General features: G+C 35.0%; 1 pseudogene; it reads left to right on the top strand.

The window, feature by feature from the left end:
• The first annotated feature begins 15,808 nt into the window (after positions 1-15,808).
• Positions 15,809-15,908, top strand: LOC123324416 (annotated as a pseudogene).
• Positions 15,909-17,215: the final 1,307 nt, after the last annotated feature.

Here is a 17,215-nt window from a genome sequence, read left to right on the forward strand (position 1 = left end):
AAAAGCTGATAAAGCCAGGCTATCAACCATAAAAAGTAATGTTACAATCATTTTCTTATGTTCTGGAAAAATGCAATGAGGGAAAAAATACCCACTTGTAATCTAAAGCATTCCAACCACACCTCAGGGAGAAATTTACTCATTGGAGATTAATATGCAATCTATTTTATCACAGTATCAAGAATAAAAATTCCAAAAAATAAAAATATTTCAGTATTTCTCTCATGGTCTTTTAAATTCCTATTCCTGATCCTTCGCCTTCATGTTATCCTCATGACACTCTATCTTCAGAAATGCTAGTATAGATTCATTTAAATTGATTGTAGAGTTCAATCAAAACAAAATAGTTTCCATATAAATATGTATAAAACAGAAAATAAGTCATGCAATAGATCTTTATTTGTAATTGCATATATCATTATTTGAGCTATGAGTTATTTCTAAATATATGCACAATTTTCTGAGTGAAAATAATGTGTACTTTTTTCTTCATTGATGAAAGAAATTCAATAATATTAGAAATTATTATTTTTTTAAAAAGTATAGTCTTCAGTCTTGAAAACAAAGAAGGATGTGCTAGCTTTTGACAAGCAGTCCTAATGAGGAAGGAGGTTTTCTTCTGATAAATTAACACTGAAGCTACAGAGAAGAAAGTTTCAGTTTACGATAAGGAAAATTTTCACAAAGATGGCCCAGGATAGCTTCTGAAACATTTATCCTGACACAGTGTTTAAAATTTTATTATAAGGAAAAAACATCCATAAATGGAGGAACCAATTAGAAAATGTAACCCCACTCTAATAGTTAGGGTATTTTGCAAGAATAAATGTAAAATAATTCTACTAAACCATAGGCTCTCACTATACTACTTCTCAAGATTCTTTTCACTTTTGTGTGTGTGTGTGTGTGTGTGTGTGTGTGTGTGTGTGTGTGTGGTGGAGGGGGTGGGAATTGTAACCCTGTGAAACAATCTCCACCTTGGTCAAGAGAATAACTGATCTACTTTGTGCATATTGCCTTGGCTATTATTTCATGAGAAGATGGAGTTTATCTACTTTGAGCACCCCTTTCCCTTTCAGCACCTCAACCTTTTTGCTTTGCCTTTACTCTCTTTATTCAAGAAAGTGACTTCTTTCATTTGAATTTCAACACCCTTCATTTCCCTACAGCCTTTACCCCTAGGCATGATTTCTCTGCCCTGGAAAACACCTTCCCTTTTCCTTCTCAAGACGTAACATTATCTTTGGTTTTTCCCTTATTTTCAAACATTTATGATTGCTAATATCTCACTATCTACTGATTTTTACACTCCTGAAATGTGGATTTCTTCTCACCACTGTGCAAAAACTGTTCTCATGAGTTTAGCAAATCATCTAGGTATAAGTTACAAAGTAAAATCGAATCTCACCTTTATTATTTACCATTTTCCACAAACATTCTCTCTTCCTGTTTTCCTAATTCTGTAGTAGCACCACTATCCTCCCAATTTCTTGGAACTGTCTTGGATGCATCGTTTTTCCCTACTCCTTCTTCCTTGACCAAGTCCCATGACCAACCTATGACTGAGATCTGTAGATTCACCCCCTTTCATTGTGGAATGCTATTATTGTCCTAAAGAAAGCACAGAAAATCAGGGAAAGAAACTTTGAGAATTTCGCTGAGATAGCCAAGGAATGAAATCTAAAACTTCCAAGAAACATTGAGACTTAACTGAAATGAGAACGAGCCACAGACTAAGGATGGAATTCTTCCTGTTCCAGTGAAAGCTTGCCATGCTAGACTTAGAGGATATATTGATTGTTTGAAGCCTGACATTATGTTTTGCTCTGCACAATGAAAGCTTTCTAGGAAAAATTAACTTCTACGTTTCTTATGTGGCAGCTTTCTCAGGGAAAACTCAGTTTTAAAACATGGCTCTTATTTTTGATGTTGATTTTAGCCTCCAAACCTCTCTCTATAAGAGGGTTACCTACTGTGTTGCATACCTTCCACCATAAAGCAAAATATGTGGAACTGAATGTGAACTTTTAACTTTATTGGAAGTTGATGATGTGAAGACTATGCTGATCAACCAGGTTGTACGATATCAGAAAGGCTGTTTGGTTAAGACAATGGAGTTTTTTTTTTTAACTCCATTTTGGATTTTTAGAAAAATAGTCAATTAAATTTCTAAGATATAGTCAGAGTCCAGTTTTTAGTTAAAGCAATGTACTAAAACGTCATGCTAACCTCATCCTAGTTACATAAAATATAGATAAAACATTCTTCTAAACATCAAAAAAAATTTTTTTTAAGATTTTTTTTATTTATTTATTTGACAGAGAGAGACACAGCGAGAGAGGGAACACAAGCAGGGGGAGTGGGAGAGGGAGAAGCAGGCTTCCCGCGGAGCGGGGAGCCCAGTGCAGGGCTCGATCCCAGGACCTTGGGATCATGACCTGAGCCGAAGGCAGACGCTTAACGACTGAGCCACCCAGGCGCCCCATAAACATCAAAAAATTTTGAGCGTTAGAAACTTTATCCCATGTTTAGTCAGATCATCTACCTTGTTTGTTGATGTAATTATTTATTCAATTTCAGCCTTCATTAGAATTTAGGCTTAAAGTCAAAGTTCACTTGGCATTATAGTATTTAGAAATAAGAAATAAGTTGACATTGTTGGTAATGTATATATTTTTCTTTTATCTGTTTCATTTTATTCTTTTACATTAGTTCCTTGGTTACAGCCTCCCAGTACCATACTCTTGCAGACTACCCAGAGAAGGGACATTGAATTGAGGAATACAAAATAATAAGTAGCAAAAACATAATATCTCCCAATATGATTGTCCTAGAGTCACTCTAGAACTTTATCTAGTTCCATGATTAAGATGTGTCTCACAGGGCGCCTGGGTGGCTCAGTCATTAAGCATCTGCCTTCGGCTCAGGTCATGATCCCAGGGTCCTGGGATCGAGTCCCGCATCGGGCTCCCTGCTTGGCGGGAAGCCTGCTTCTCCCTCTCCCACTCCCCCTGCTTGTGTTCCCTCTCTCGCTGTGTCTCTCTCTGTCAAATAAATAAATAAAATTTAAAAATATATATATATTAAAAAAAAAAGATGTGTCTCACAGATTTTCTGAGTAATAAAAAGACACTGCTTTAAATTCTAAATATTTGTCTCGGGCACAAACATGAGGTATATTTAGAGTAAATATCATTCTTTTAAATATTTTTAAAAATTGGCATATTTTACCGATTTTACAATCTAAGTAAAGAAAAGCAATATTTGCAAAAGAAATAAGCAGACAAGAACAAAAATAAACAGTTTTTTAAAGATATAAACTTGGACAAAATTAATTTCATTTGCTATGTTTGTCTTTTGATATAAAGAAAACTGATAGCACTTGATACTTGTCATCTGGTTTGTTTAGCATTATGCAGGAGGAGCCCAAGACTCAAGTCTTATAAGAGGAATCTACTTTTGAGAAGTAGATTACTCAATAAAGTTTTGTTTATGGAATAAAGCAGAGAGAAGGCTGAGCAATAACCCGGGAATTTAATTTGTTCTATAATAAATTTGTATGATTTGGGAATGGAAAAGTTGATTTTCTTAGCTGCAAGGATTTCTGAATTTCTCACTTACCATCTCTACTTCATATCATAGTCTTCTAAAATGGAAATAAAGTAAGAAATCCACTAGAAATTCTTAATAATATATCAGCGACATAGTCAGAAGTTAAGGTAATTCTCAGCTTATCTTGAGAAGTTGACTTTGCCTCAGTCTGAAGCAAAATTACGCTATTTCTCTCTACTCTCCCACTCTTACAAAAACTGCTAGGGTTATCTTCCAGAAAGAGAAAGAAAAAGTAGAGAGGAAAAGAAAAAAGTGAATGGAAAAAGAAAAGAAGTTTGGACATTTGTTGTCACTCTTTTGGTAAGTCCTCCAAGGGGCCTCAAGCTCTGTTCCTATTTTGTTTCATCAACTGTCATAAGGCTCTCCCTTCCCATGATTAGCCATTTTTCCAGAAGATAGTTTCCCTTTCACACCCTAAAGCTTTTTCTTTTCTTATGCTCTTCATTCATCCCAGGATGGCTCCTTCTCCACCCACTTATCTCTTCCTTAATTAAAAACTTGGTCAAATGTGATTTCTTTCATGAGGCTTTCCCTAATAGCTCAGGAGAATTGGTTGTCCCTTCCAATGTCTTCTTATTGCAACGAGATTGCAATCTCCTTCAGAGCAGAGGACATATCATAGTTGATGATAATAAATGCTTGTTGGGTTTCATTGAATTTAACTTCATCCTCATCTAAAATAAAACTTTCTCTATTGAGCACTTTCTGATTCTTATTAAATATGGCTTCTTTCCTTAAATACTGAAGGTTTTATTCTTTTATGCCACTAACTTTATTCTTGTATTAAAATTAATACATAGAAGTACTACTCCCCCTATACATCATGAAATACTTGGTGGCAAAAAATGTGTTTTCTGACATACTCGAGAATAAGTTATATCATCAGTGCTCAAGTATTTATTTAAATAAATTTCATATTTTTCAGAAATCTTCTAATACATATGTATCAACATTAAAAGCCCTACCCTCAAATCCATCAAGTTTGCAACATTATATGATCTTTATTGGATCCTAAACATCAAAAATATAACAAAAGTTTTAGAGTAGGTATATTTAGATGTAAATATAAAAATTAAATTTATTTTATATGTTTTCTCTTATTTTTGAAGATGAATTTTTGAATTATGTATTACTTCATAATTGAAAATATGAACATTTTGAAAATAAGATATATAGTCTGTACAATAGGATTGCTACCAGGTATTTTGAGTCTCATGAAACCTTTCCCCTAAACTTAGCGTATTAATGATATGATTATATTTTTTAAAGTGACTAATTTATGATTAAGTAAGACAAATTTTATCCACCTATGAACAATCTAAATGGTCTTCCCCTCTCAATATAATGCTATTCTCATTATCAAAGAATTAAATCTTTCTTGGGTACTTTTGAGGTAAAAAAATAATGAACCAATTCTGTTTTACTCAACAGAGAAATAGTACAATGTGCTATCGTAATCTGACTTGTATCCTCCTTGTAAAACACTAGAAATTATTATTTTAAATTTTTAGATTAGATTTTCTGCAGCTTAGTATATCGTAATGTAATTTCTAAATGCAAATGAGATACTGTGCAGGTTTTCCATAGAGTTGTTCATGAAAGCCAAGCATTTTACATATTACAGTGAAGTGCATGTTATTAAGAAACAAATTATAATGAAGTTCAATTTAGTATGAAGACAAGATACTGTGGCTTTATAATGGATGACAGTGCAGTAGGGTATATATACAGCAAATACGCCCCTGCCGAAAAATTCAACTGTCAAGAGCACTAAATACACCAGGAGTGATAAGTACTGTAATTTTAAAGATTTCCATTTGCTCCCATTATTTCCTGGCAGAGTTACACTTGAAAGCTATCTTAGCTTCCATACACTGACCAATGCTATTTTTGCCAAAGAAAGCCTGGGATTCATCCAGTACTCCAAGGAGATGTGAAGGAGGTAAATTCTGCCTTTCAGCTTTCCGGGCAAGAAGTCCCTATTTCATTAATCTGTAACTAGCATTAATTGCTGACTAGTTTTTTAGATGTGAATATCTTGTCTTTCAACTGTATTTTAAGTAGATGAGGACAATAGCCATATCTTGCCCTGCTTTTTCCTAGCCTAGAGTGGATTTGGAATCAACCCAAATCTGTCTGTACCTAGCTGTATAAGATGAGAAATTAATTTAATCTTGCAGATAATTTTCTTTCTCTAAGAAATAGCTTGTACCAAATGATCTCTAAAGTCTCTTAAAAATAAGAGATTCTATGAAATATGATCTAATAATTGCTCAGGGAAACAACTGTGAACTGATTCAAATGAGTAACAAAACTGTTAGGAACCAAGGGTCTATGAAGGAAAAGTATATAAGTATGCAAACAATGGAATCATGAACAATGTCACTATTTAAGCTCACAGTATTCTATGAACTCTCCAGATCACCCTTGTAGTTGGTGAGGATAAACCATGTAACTGCAATCCAATCACACTGAAGCATTTGGCCTGGCCTAACACATCCCATCTTTATACAGATTGTGGGGACACCGTCTTTGGAAGAAGAGGAAGGTAAAACCACAGCAATTAGTACTACAAATAGCAAAATGGCCTACGTATCACAAAACAAAATTCCTCAAAGATATGTTTCTTACTGTTTCTAAGCATAGTGCTCATTAAATAAAGCACTATTAAAAAAAGAAAAAAGAAAAGAAAATAAGCAGAGACATCAATGGGTTTGTTGCATGCAGAAGAAACCAGCTCAAAAGCAATTCATTATTAATGCCTGAATATTCTTGCTAAACAGTTCTGATTATTTCACAAGAAAGAGGTCAAGGTAGTGGAGAAAGGGATTTAATCAAATAAACTCTCAATCTCTCTCCAAATAGCATTTTCATCCAGCTGCATGTAAATTCATCAGATGACTAGCCTCCGAAAGCACAGGCAAGGTTAATCTGCTATGACTGTTAAAACTTCTATGATATGCCTATTGAATAAAGATTTAAAATGGGATGAACCATGCAAGTTATCCCAAATTAGACTTTTTTTTCCTCATAAAATACATGAAATTATCACTGTTAAAAACAACCAACCAATAAGCCATATTTCTTTTATCTAAATTGGGGTTTGTTATTAATTTCTTTAAAAGGGCTCTTTGTGATGTTGTATAGCTTTCATTTATTGGGATTTTTTAGGACTTCCCACCCTCAGGTTCCAGGAATTCAAAATGTTTCTGCTCTGGTTGGAATTAGCTTAAAAACTTTAAGACCTCAGAAATCGTATAAAAGAGAAAGGTTATAATAAGTTTTATGATATTTTTGAAATCATGCTGATTTACTTTTACTTATACACAAGATTATAAAATTCATCACATTTTTATCCAAAGGCAATATTGCTGGCAAACATTACCAAGTATCTTGGTGATCTGTTACTTAAAAGATAAATGTAATTTCAATTTCCAATCTTCAAAATGTAAAAATGGATGGAGATAACAGCAGTAAAAAGGTATATTAGTGTGTATTTTTACAGACAAGGAAAATACATATAAAGATACAGTTACTGCACAGGCACATTTTTACTGATATATTTTTGTCTGCTTCATTCTCTATGAAACTTTATAATTGTGTATAAATATAAAAGTTAAAAGCATGTTCTCAAATATGGCAAGGTGTACAATACCTTTTACTTTGAGAGGGAAGAACCCTGAATTCATTTAAAATATATATATATATATAATGATGCTGTATAGATGTTTCTAGAATTCAAAAAAAAAAATCAAAGCATAAATAATCTCTGACAAAAATACACAATTTACCTTCAGTAACAAATAATTTAAATGAAATTTTCCAGTGAAGTCGATGTCATAATTATGAACCGATATAAAGATTTTTTTAAAACATCTATGATCTCTTCACTATTTGAATGCTCATTTTATGCATTTTTAAATTTGTAATTTCAAAATCCATATGACAACATACTACACCATGGTGATGGTTAAGTCAGCCTATTGCTATTTCAAAAATCCTTATAATACCTTTCTTCCCTGCTAAATTTATACAATTTCTTTTGCATTGCATCTTTCATTTCTATATTTAAGAAATCATGCAGCAGTTAATAAATCCTCTTTAAAAAATTAAAGGGTTTTTCTGCTGGCATTCTTTGCCCTCTTAACTCTCAGCACCTTCCTTGAATCACAGACACCATTTTACATGAGGACAATTTCTAAAAAGCAAAATATAACTGTCTAATTAAGGGCTGCGTGATTGGCTAGTTCTCGGTCCCTGTGACAGTTGTGACAAATACACATATCGGCACAGCCCTAACCTCACTTCACAGTTTGCAACACAAAGATGGTATTTTCAGAAATGTGAAGAACACTCTGATACAAAGCTTCACCTTGTCTAGTGCTATTCCATTTAATTTTTTATTAACTGCCTGAACATATGCCATTCTAGAAGAGGGTAATAGTTACAAAATGTCAGCAGAAACATTTAAACTGCTAAAATGTAAATGATTTTATAAATTTGTAATGAAAGGTAATTGTCATGTGGGAAAAGTAACAGAAAAACAGATATGTGTAAATGCAAAACTGGTAAAAAATACATCTTATTGGTTGAAGGTAGGAAAACCTAAGTATATTTTAATGAGTTCTGTAAGTAGTATTTAAATAAAATTAGATTCATAAGCAGAAAATGTGAATTCTATAATATTTTATTTTCTAACATTAGGAAAGTTCACAATAATGACAAGAACTCATGGAACTTTAATGTGCTAAATCCAATAAACAGTAGGATATTAAGATGCTTCACCTTGTTTAAAAAAACAAATAAATCAAAGTAGGATAATATAAATAAAAAGTGTCTTTTTATCAGCATAATAGCTTTAAAGGCACCAAATTCAAACATGCTTAGTTTGTTTCTTTACTTTCCACTACAGTGAAAAACAATTTAGTGATTAATCCCTTCAGCAACATAATGCTGGGTCAGTACTTTCAGATATGTCAAGACGACGACTCGGGCGAAGGATTGAGTATTTCCTCAGCCACCACACAGAGCAACCACCTTCCAGTTAGGTTTGCGGGCAACCATCTTTAAATGCTTGAGCTGTTCTGCGTGGCCATGACAAGATTTGCAATTCTCTACGTTTATTTACACACCATCACCCCAACTAGACATCACATGGAAGTGGCATGGTCACAGCTGACCCCAGGGTAGTCCCTGTCCCTGCCGATCCAATTTCATCGTGTTCTGCAATTGAACTGCAGTCATACAGTAGAGGATGTATGCACAGGACTCCATGCCACAATAAAATTAGCAGAAGCTTGTCAGGGGGTATTTTACTGTTTTACAGTGACAGACTCTGGACAAATAGGTCTGCTTTCCAGAAATCCACAGAGGTCTGGCTCTCTTGAAATGTATATGAGCCTAGCATATTTATGTCACAGTGTTCTATATGGTAAGCTTGTTATGTGAGAGTTTGAGAACAATTTTAAGCCTTTTTTGAATTTCCCTTTTCCTCTTCACAGATTTTAAGGGTTTTAAATCACCTAGGAATAGACTACTTATTTTTGATTTGTAGAAAAACAGTTTCTGTTTAGTGGTGGGAACTGAGAAAAATTTATTCTTCCTTCCAGAGAAAAAATGCAGCACAGATCTATTGTATTTTGAAAGCAAAAGTTCAGAGAGAATTTTTTTTTTTTTTTGCCACTTGATAAATCAAGTTCCGAAGGTCTCTTTCCTGAACCCTCATTTCACCTGTAAAAATTAATTATAACACTGGTAAAATCTGTTTAGGAAGGCACATTTAAAATATACCTTGCAAATAAATTTAGAAGATCCTTTGTTTGAGATAAAGTGTTAAAAGGATAATATGGGAAATAGAACAATTTTACCATCTGTGGGCAGAACATTTTAAAACATAATATGTTTTGTAATTTAGCCGAAAGTAATTTTATTAGATATTCTGTGCAGTTCTTACATCAAACATTCTCAGAAGCCCTGGGATCACTTTATATTCACTGGAAGACAGAAAGAAATCCAAAACCTAGTTAAATAAATTGTTCATTTATTCCTTCCCTTTTATGCACCAAGATCTACATGTGGTCATTAATTATAAAGAGACTATTATAGCACCATATTTTCATTCAATACGATGTCCTGGTATATATCAAAGAAGTCCCATAATTAAAACAGAAGGGCCACAATGACAATTAAAATTACAATCTATACGGGGAAAGAAAGTACAGTTCTGCAATTTTTCACCCTGTCACTGTCAGCTGCGTGGAATATTCTGGTCACGTCTCTTGTAAAGCAGCCTAAATTCTTCTTCACCAATGCAACCTCAAAAGCATTATCAGTACCTAAGCAAAAGCCTATGCAAGTATAATTTAATACGGAGCCACAGTTTGCAAGTAATAGCGTATAAAGTGATATTTAAGTGGTGTTTTAAGCACACTTCTGATGGCTACAGCCGCTTTTCCCTGGTAAATGCGTTTTCCTTTGAGTAGTGATTACGAGTCCTAGGTGAAGAGGTCCTGTGTGCAGGTCTGTCTGTAAGCCTTACTTCTAGCTGCCAATCTTTACTTCCCAGTGAAGAAAAAGCCACATAGCACCTTGTTCTTACTCTTGTATGCTGTCATCCCCTGAGCCTGATAACACAAAATCATTTCCACATAACACTTTCCTGCTTCTGCCTCTTAAACCTTGAGACCTACACATTGTGCATGCACTTGCACCCTTGGCAACCGGCTCCCTGGTAGCCCCTTCCTTTGAACCATCAGAGTCTTCCAGGGGACTCTTTTTCACACTTACCTTGGTAAATATCTGCATTAATGGAGTACAAAGCTTTTGGTAGCAATATGTATTTGCTACAATTTATTGTCTATAAAAGTCATGAGTGGTGAATTATTACTCTTAAAATGGTGTTTTTCTTTATAATAACTTTAAACCGAGCGCTCATATATGAAGCATGCAATGGAGATTGAGAAGGTTTTGTATAATAAAACTGTGACATGGTCATTTTTTCCAGTTTTGCATTACAGAGACACACTCATGCATGGTGCTTTTTAAATTCTTATTATGTGTGAGGTCAGGGGGTCGAATGTCAGAAAGTACTGTTAATTTCACGGGGTTAGGGGAAAGTAAATTCAGAGGGAATACAGATCACTTAGCACAGAAAACCAACTCCTCTGAAGTTTGGTTTTACATTTGTTAACCATATCCTTCAGCTGACGAACCATTGAGACCACGGTGACATTCTGGTCCCGGATATAATGGCTTGACATGCTGCAGTGAGAGAGTGATTCTGATGCCCCAGCTCGGGGTGCCCGCCTCAGACTTCCTCTGAATCAATGAAGCACTAAAACTCCACACAACTGGAACTGAACAAAGCATGTTGCCATTTTGGCTGTGATGTTTAAATTATAGAGAAAGCAGTCAGGATGTCTTAAAGTTCAATCTGACAAGAAATGTAAAATATATTTCTGTCTTCATTCTCTGGGAAGGTAGCATCTTACACTGAGCAGTATCACTACCCAGAGTCCTTTTAAAGTGGTTCATAACAGAACATCAAAGACAAAATTCTTGCATTTCAGGGCTTTTCCCCCTAATCAAAATGACACGTCAGCGTTGGGGCCAAGTTTCGGTGGGGGGTGGGGGGCCGCAAATAATTGCCGAGATAATATTGTTTTATTTGGTTGGCAGTGTAGGGATAGAGCTCTTTTATTTTTTACTCTGTGCTGAAAGAAAAAAAAAAAAAAAATTGAGCACGGGGACAGATACACATGGCCCAAGTTAGATCACTCACCACCACCAACAGTGAGATAAAACAATGGTCCATCTCATGGTTATGACAGAGGAACTATAATCAAAATAGGTTTTAATGTGAGGATTATTGAGTGTGCTGTTGAACTCTGATAAAACCTACAATTCTATTTAAATATAGTCCACTGGGCTGGTAGAGACAGATGCTAATAGATTTGGTTGGTACTTTCATTTTTGTTTTTTTTTTGAACAAGATTTTTCAGATTCAAAACTCAAACAGGGCTCAGCTGCCCCCTTATAATTAAGTTTTAATGACATAGGCTGAGTGTTTGTGTTTTGGCAGCATGCTCAAGACTGTTAGCATGTAAATGGTTACAACTGGACTTTGAGGAGGGCAATCTCGTTGCAAGTCATAGGTGAAGTTCCTCCAAAGACACTCTGGTTTACTGGGATGCTGTGGGACCTAGGACAGCTAGCCACAGGTCATCCCGCGGCAGTCACTGTTAAAAGAATAAATTAGAATACAATACTACATACTTGAAATTCCACAGTAGCCTGGGGGCCAATGTTTTTCAATTTTAACCTTTTTCACCAGAAGTAACAGTTCTATAGGTTTTGTATGCAAAATGGTCTATTGGTAAATAAAAGCAATATGTGGTACTGCTCATAAAATCACCCTTTCTCCTCAGATGGCAGGAGCAATCCAGGGTACATATTTTAATCAGTTTATTTATTTATTTTTTAAGAATTATTATTAACTCTGCAGCGGTGTCCTTCACCGGCTTCCTTTTATAATTAAAAACTTTTTTCCCTCAAATCCCCTTCTCCAGCAAGCAGCCTGTTGCCTGAAGTTTTAATCCTTTATTACTAGTTAAAACAAAATCACCAATTAGGCACATGAACACGTCTGTATTAATCTCATTAAGGTGATGGCACCAAATAAATTGGAACTATTTTTGTGCTTTTACTGTGTTCCTATGGCTTTATCAGGCCCTGTGGTCATATACAAAGACCTCGAAGCTTAGTCATTTAGAGTCATTCGGTTGTGGACTGAATGTGGCATTACCATCTATGGCTGAAAATTGCTTTCAGCTTTTAAACTGCACTGACTAGTCTGTAGTTAATCTTAGATCATTCACTCGCAAAATTAAATGAGCCAGAACGATGGTCTTTTTTTTTATAAAATAATACATCACAAAACACTTATTTGCCCTGCCCAAAAGAGAGATCAAATTCATTTAAAATCCCATAAACCAGAGTTGTGAATTTTTAATTTTATTTAGTAGCAGAGAAATAGAGGGTAAGCTATCTTTCTACAGCACATCATTGCTATAAATTTACATATGGAACATGGTTTGATGCTTAACCAACCTTTAATCTACCTTTGATGTATACTTCTACTTCAATGTGGTCATGTGACACCCTTATTAATGCAAATGTAAAAAAGAGTGTTTTGGATCTCTGATGTAATTAGCCATAAACCATGTTAAAAAAAAAAAAGGGGGGGAGCCTACTTGAGTCACTAGCATTGCATATAAAGTTCACAGTTATCATCACAGAAGAATAACCTTAAGAAACTAAGTTTAAAATTTTTACTCCACTCATTCCTCTATTTTCTGCCCAAGTAACTTAAAGACCATTTTATGATACCAGCGATAGTCAACTATGAGTTGATTGCTCAATAATTCATTTCTTTGGAGTAAAACATTTTAATTTTCACAGGATTTTTAGCCTGTTTCTTGTAAAAGTGAAATCACATTGAGAGCAAAATGCTAATTGAGGCAGGGGAAATGTGACTTTTTTTTCCATCATGAGGGTATGTTATCATCATTTCAAACACCTCATCTTTTAAAGGAAAACAGTGGGTATGTTCACTTGTTGTGGGTTCCTTCCCTTCCCACTGCCATACCCCACAACGCGGACCAAATACATAGGTTTTGATTCTGGCAGTCCCTAATTTTAGACTCTACAAACCTTGAGCCACGTCACATGAAGGGAGGTCACTTCATCGTGCCAGATGGAGGCAAAAAATTCAGATATTTTGAGAGGCTGACCCAGTGTCATTCCCCTGGTGGGTAACAGGATGTTAAGGTTAGATATTGGAAAATAAGGTTCATGCTACTCTGTCAGTGGGGCGAGTGCAAGCTGCCTGTTTGACAGAGAAGGTGGTGTGTGGTCTGGACCTCAAGAAAAAGGAAGTCAGCCACCCAGATCAAAAATTACCCTGTCGGCCATCCAAAAATGATTCTGACATCAGCTTAGAGAGGCAGGGGAAAAAAAAATGGTGAAAGAAAATGAAAATTGTACTTTGTTCCGGGATAGTCTAGGGAAATTCGTGGACCCGTAATTGCCAAAGGCACATCGGTGACATCTCTTTATTTTTACTGTATGTTGCAAATGTACCTGACTCAAGTTATACAATTCTAAAGTTAACCATTCATCACTTCCTAAAAATAGAGTGTTTTAAGTAAAGTACAGTGAAATAATATGTATTTCTATTTGACCCTTCTTTTTAATTTGAACAGAAGCAAAAGTCACTGAAATTGATAGAAGCCACCCATTAGTTATATAATTATTTTGCCCACTATGGACATGTCCTTCTATTTCACTTGTCATAATTTAGGAAAAAAATGATTTTGTGGCCAAAACATCATACTCATTTTATTGAGACTGTCCTGTCTTAAGGTCTTAAAAACTTTCTTGAGACTCCTTGATCTGATTCTAAATATAACTACATTCCTTAAGTCTCATCATATTGCTGCATTAAGAGATATTGGGCTTATATTTTTCAACAAATTTTAATGATCTGAAAGGACCTAAATCTATCCAAGATTTGTCTCTTTTCTGAGAATATGGATGAAGTAAAAGGTACATACCTATTTTTAAACATCTTCCAACTGTGACGTGACCATTTAAGTACTTCACACTATTAGTTTTTTCCATCTCAAGAAAAATATCTGCATATTGTTGTTTATTCTGTAAAATATTCCTTTTTTTAATAGGCTGAACCAAATAATTTCTCATTTTTACAGGCTTCACTTCACTTTTCTCACAGTGAATAAATTGCAACTTATTTCCATGAAATTCACAGATGACACAGATCTTTATTTTGCATAAAGGCATAAAGAAGTGTCTAATATCTTCAATATTCATCTGCTAAGTGGACATTTGCATTGGGTTAGAACGGAAAGAGAGCCCCAACCCTCCCGCAGTGACAGCTGTACAACGGGATGACATCTGACAGCTGTGACAGTGCTGAAGGGAAACTCAGATGACTCGCCGCCTCCGTGATCCAATTACAGCACACATCCCTCTGACAGAGCCAGCAGCTTGACTCCAGCGTTTGGAAGGACAGTATTGATCTCTTGTCAGAAACCAGTTGCCTGCCTGCAATTGTGCGTTGCTGAACTTTGAAAAGCTAGAGTACCCTCTTAAATGATAGGGGCAGTCAGGTTATAGTATTCAGGTACAAAGAGAGGTGCAAAGGGTATCTGCTAAATGCTCGGAACTTGAACAAATCATAACAATATGACAGTGCAATCATACTCAAGGAGCCCAGCTGATCTCGCTGGCTACTGTCTGTGCTAATGGAAAGACAGCTCTTTGTGTTTAGTGGGATGATCTTACTTGATGAAAAGGCCACTGCAATTAGTGCATGCCGGTCGGCTGTGCTGGGTGACAGCAGCTTGGATGGTGTAATGGCAGTTGCCAATAACCCTAACTTCAAGAAAACAGACAATCCAGCCTTTGAGCCTAACACTCTTAGCCCCTCTACTTCACACCTCTGTTTGGCTTTTACTTTAAATCTCGCAAGGGCAGTGTGGTACAACCTCACCAAACAGAACAACTTGGTCAAGAGGTCAAGTACCCGTCTCCTCTTGCTTTCTATTCCTGACTTCCTGAGAGTGAGAGAGAGAGAGAAAGAGAGAGGGAAAAGGAGAGAGAGAGACAGAGAGAGACACCCATGCAAAAGATTAACAAACATAAACATATCTTTCCACTATAATTTAAAGGAAGCTAATGTGTGAGCATCAATATTCTAAGATGCAAAACTTTAAGATACATTTTTAAGACTAGGATGGTAAAGCAAGAGGCTAACATTATGGTGGAGATAAGAGATATCTAATGGCAAATGATCTAATATTTTAAAGTATATGTGACTCTCCATGTTCAAAAACTATTAAAATCCCAGGATAATTAAAAGTTATCTCCAGTTTACCTTTATTATTTTAGGATTGGATAAAGATGGATGAAATATGCTAAAACTTAGAGCATACACAAAACTTAGAATGCAAATCATTTCAGGCTCTTCCTCAAGTGCAGCTCCAACAGATAACGTACTTAGGTAGGAGTACAACAAGTTAAATTAAGTACTGGAACACATATACAAGCACTCACGTACATACACAAATTATACCATAATAGACAACTCTATGATCAGAAAAATTAAGTCTAGTCCTTGCTTCTGCAACACATATACTAAAATTAGAACAATACAGAGATCAGCATGGCCCCTGTGCAGGGATGATCCACAAAATCAAGAAGCGTGCCATATTTTTAAATAAATATTCTTTTTTTATTGAAGGATTGATGACTCACGATGTTCCATTAGTTTCATGTGTACAGCACAGTGATTCGACAAGTCTATATGTTACTCTATGGTCACTACAAGTGTAGCTACCGTCTGTCACCCTACGACGTTATTACCGTACCACTGACGATATTCCCAATGCTGTGCCTTTCATCCCCATGAATTATTCATTCTATAACTGGAAGCCGGTACCTTCCATTCTAAATATTCTTTGTGTACCTCACATTTAGAACTTTCCTTAACTTTAGAAGTTTTTTCTGTGCTTGTTGAAGAGGTAATAAGCATTATTAACTCTAGGTAGACAGGTAGTGAAAACCAAAGCTATAGAATGGGTATAATGGCAAAACTGGCAAACTGACATTATATAAATCATAGATGTAAATCATTGACTATTTCAAATAGTCAAATGTTAAGAACAGTTTTGTTTATTTAAAAAATAAAATAAGGTATGAAAACTAGGGCTTCAGAAATGAGCAGAGAACTAGTGATCAAAAGCATGAAAAAAACTTCGGGAGAGCTGTAGAGCAGAGAAAAATTGAGATATAATAGTATCTAAGATAGAAGAAAATACAGAACCAATGATCCAAATCCTTAATATATACTCACAAACACTCCTATTCACACATATGTAAATAAATGCTAATTAAAACACCTGAGATAGCCCAAATATATAAATTGGGTAATACAAAATTAATGAGAGTATGGAGACACAGACATTCGTGTCTTCTTTAGGGGAGTGTAAATTGTGATGGTTTTTTTTTAAGGTTAATTTGAGAAATATCTATCTGAAATCCATTGTGAAGAAAAATTGCTCAAAGATTTATATGCAAGAACATTCATTACAATATTGTTTGTAATGAGAAAAAATGAAAATAACCTGAATATCCGGTTGGAGGGGACTAAGTAACTATATCATGATGCATGTGTAAAATAGGATAGCCAATAAAGGGAATGAGGTGGATTTATATAAGCTGATATGAAATTTTCTCCACGATATAAATATAGTATTAACTTATTTGTATAAAAGTGTACACAAAACAAACATATATGTAGGGATTTTTGTATATTTGTGCATATATGAATATGTATGACATCTATATCTACATATGCATCCTTTGTGCATATTAACATTTCTGGAAATACAAACAAGAAACTGATAATAGTGGTTATCTATCGGGAGTTGGAGATGGTAAAATTTACTTTTAATTTGTATTACCTTACACTATTTACATGCATATGTATTGTCTTGATAATTTTTTAAATTAGTTAATTAAA

The sequence above is a fragment of the Neomonachus schauinslandi genome, chromosome 3 (genome assembly GCF_002201575.2).
Source record: "Neomonachus schauinslandi chromosome 3, ASM220157v2, whole genome shotgun sequence".
Lineage (NCBI taxonomy): Eukaryota > Metazoa > Chordata > Mammalia > Carnivora > Phocidae > Neomonachus > Neomonachus schauinslandi.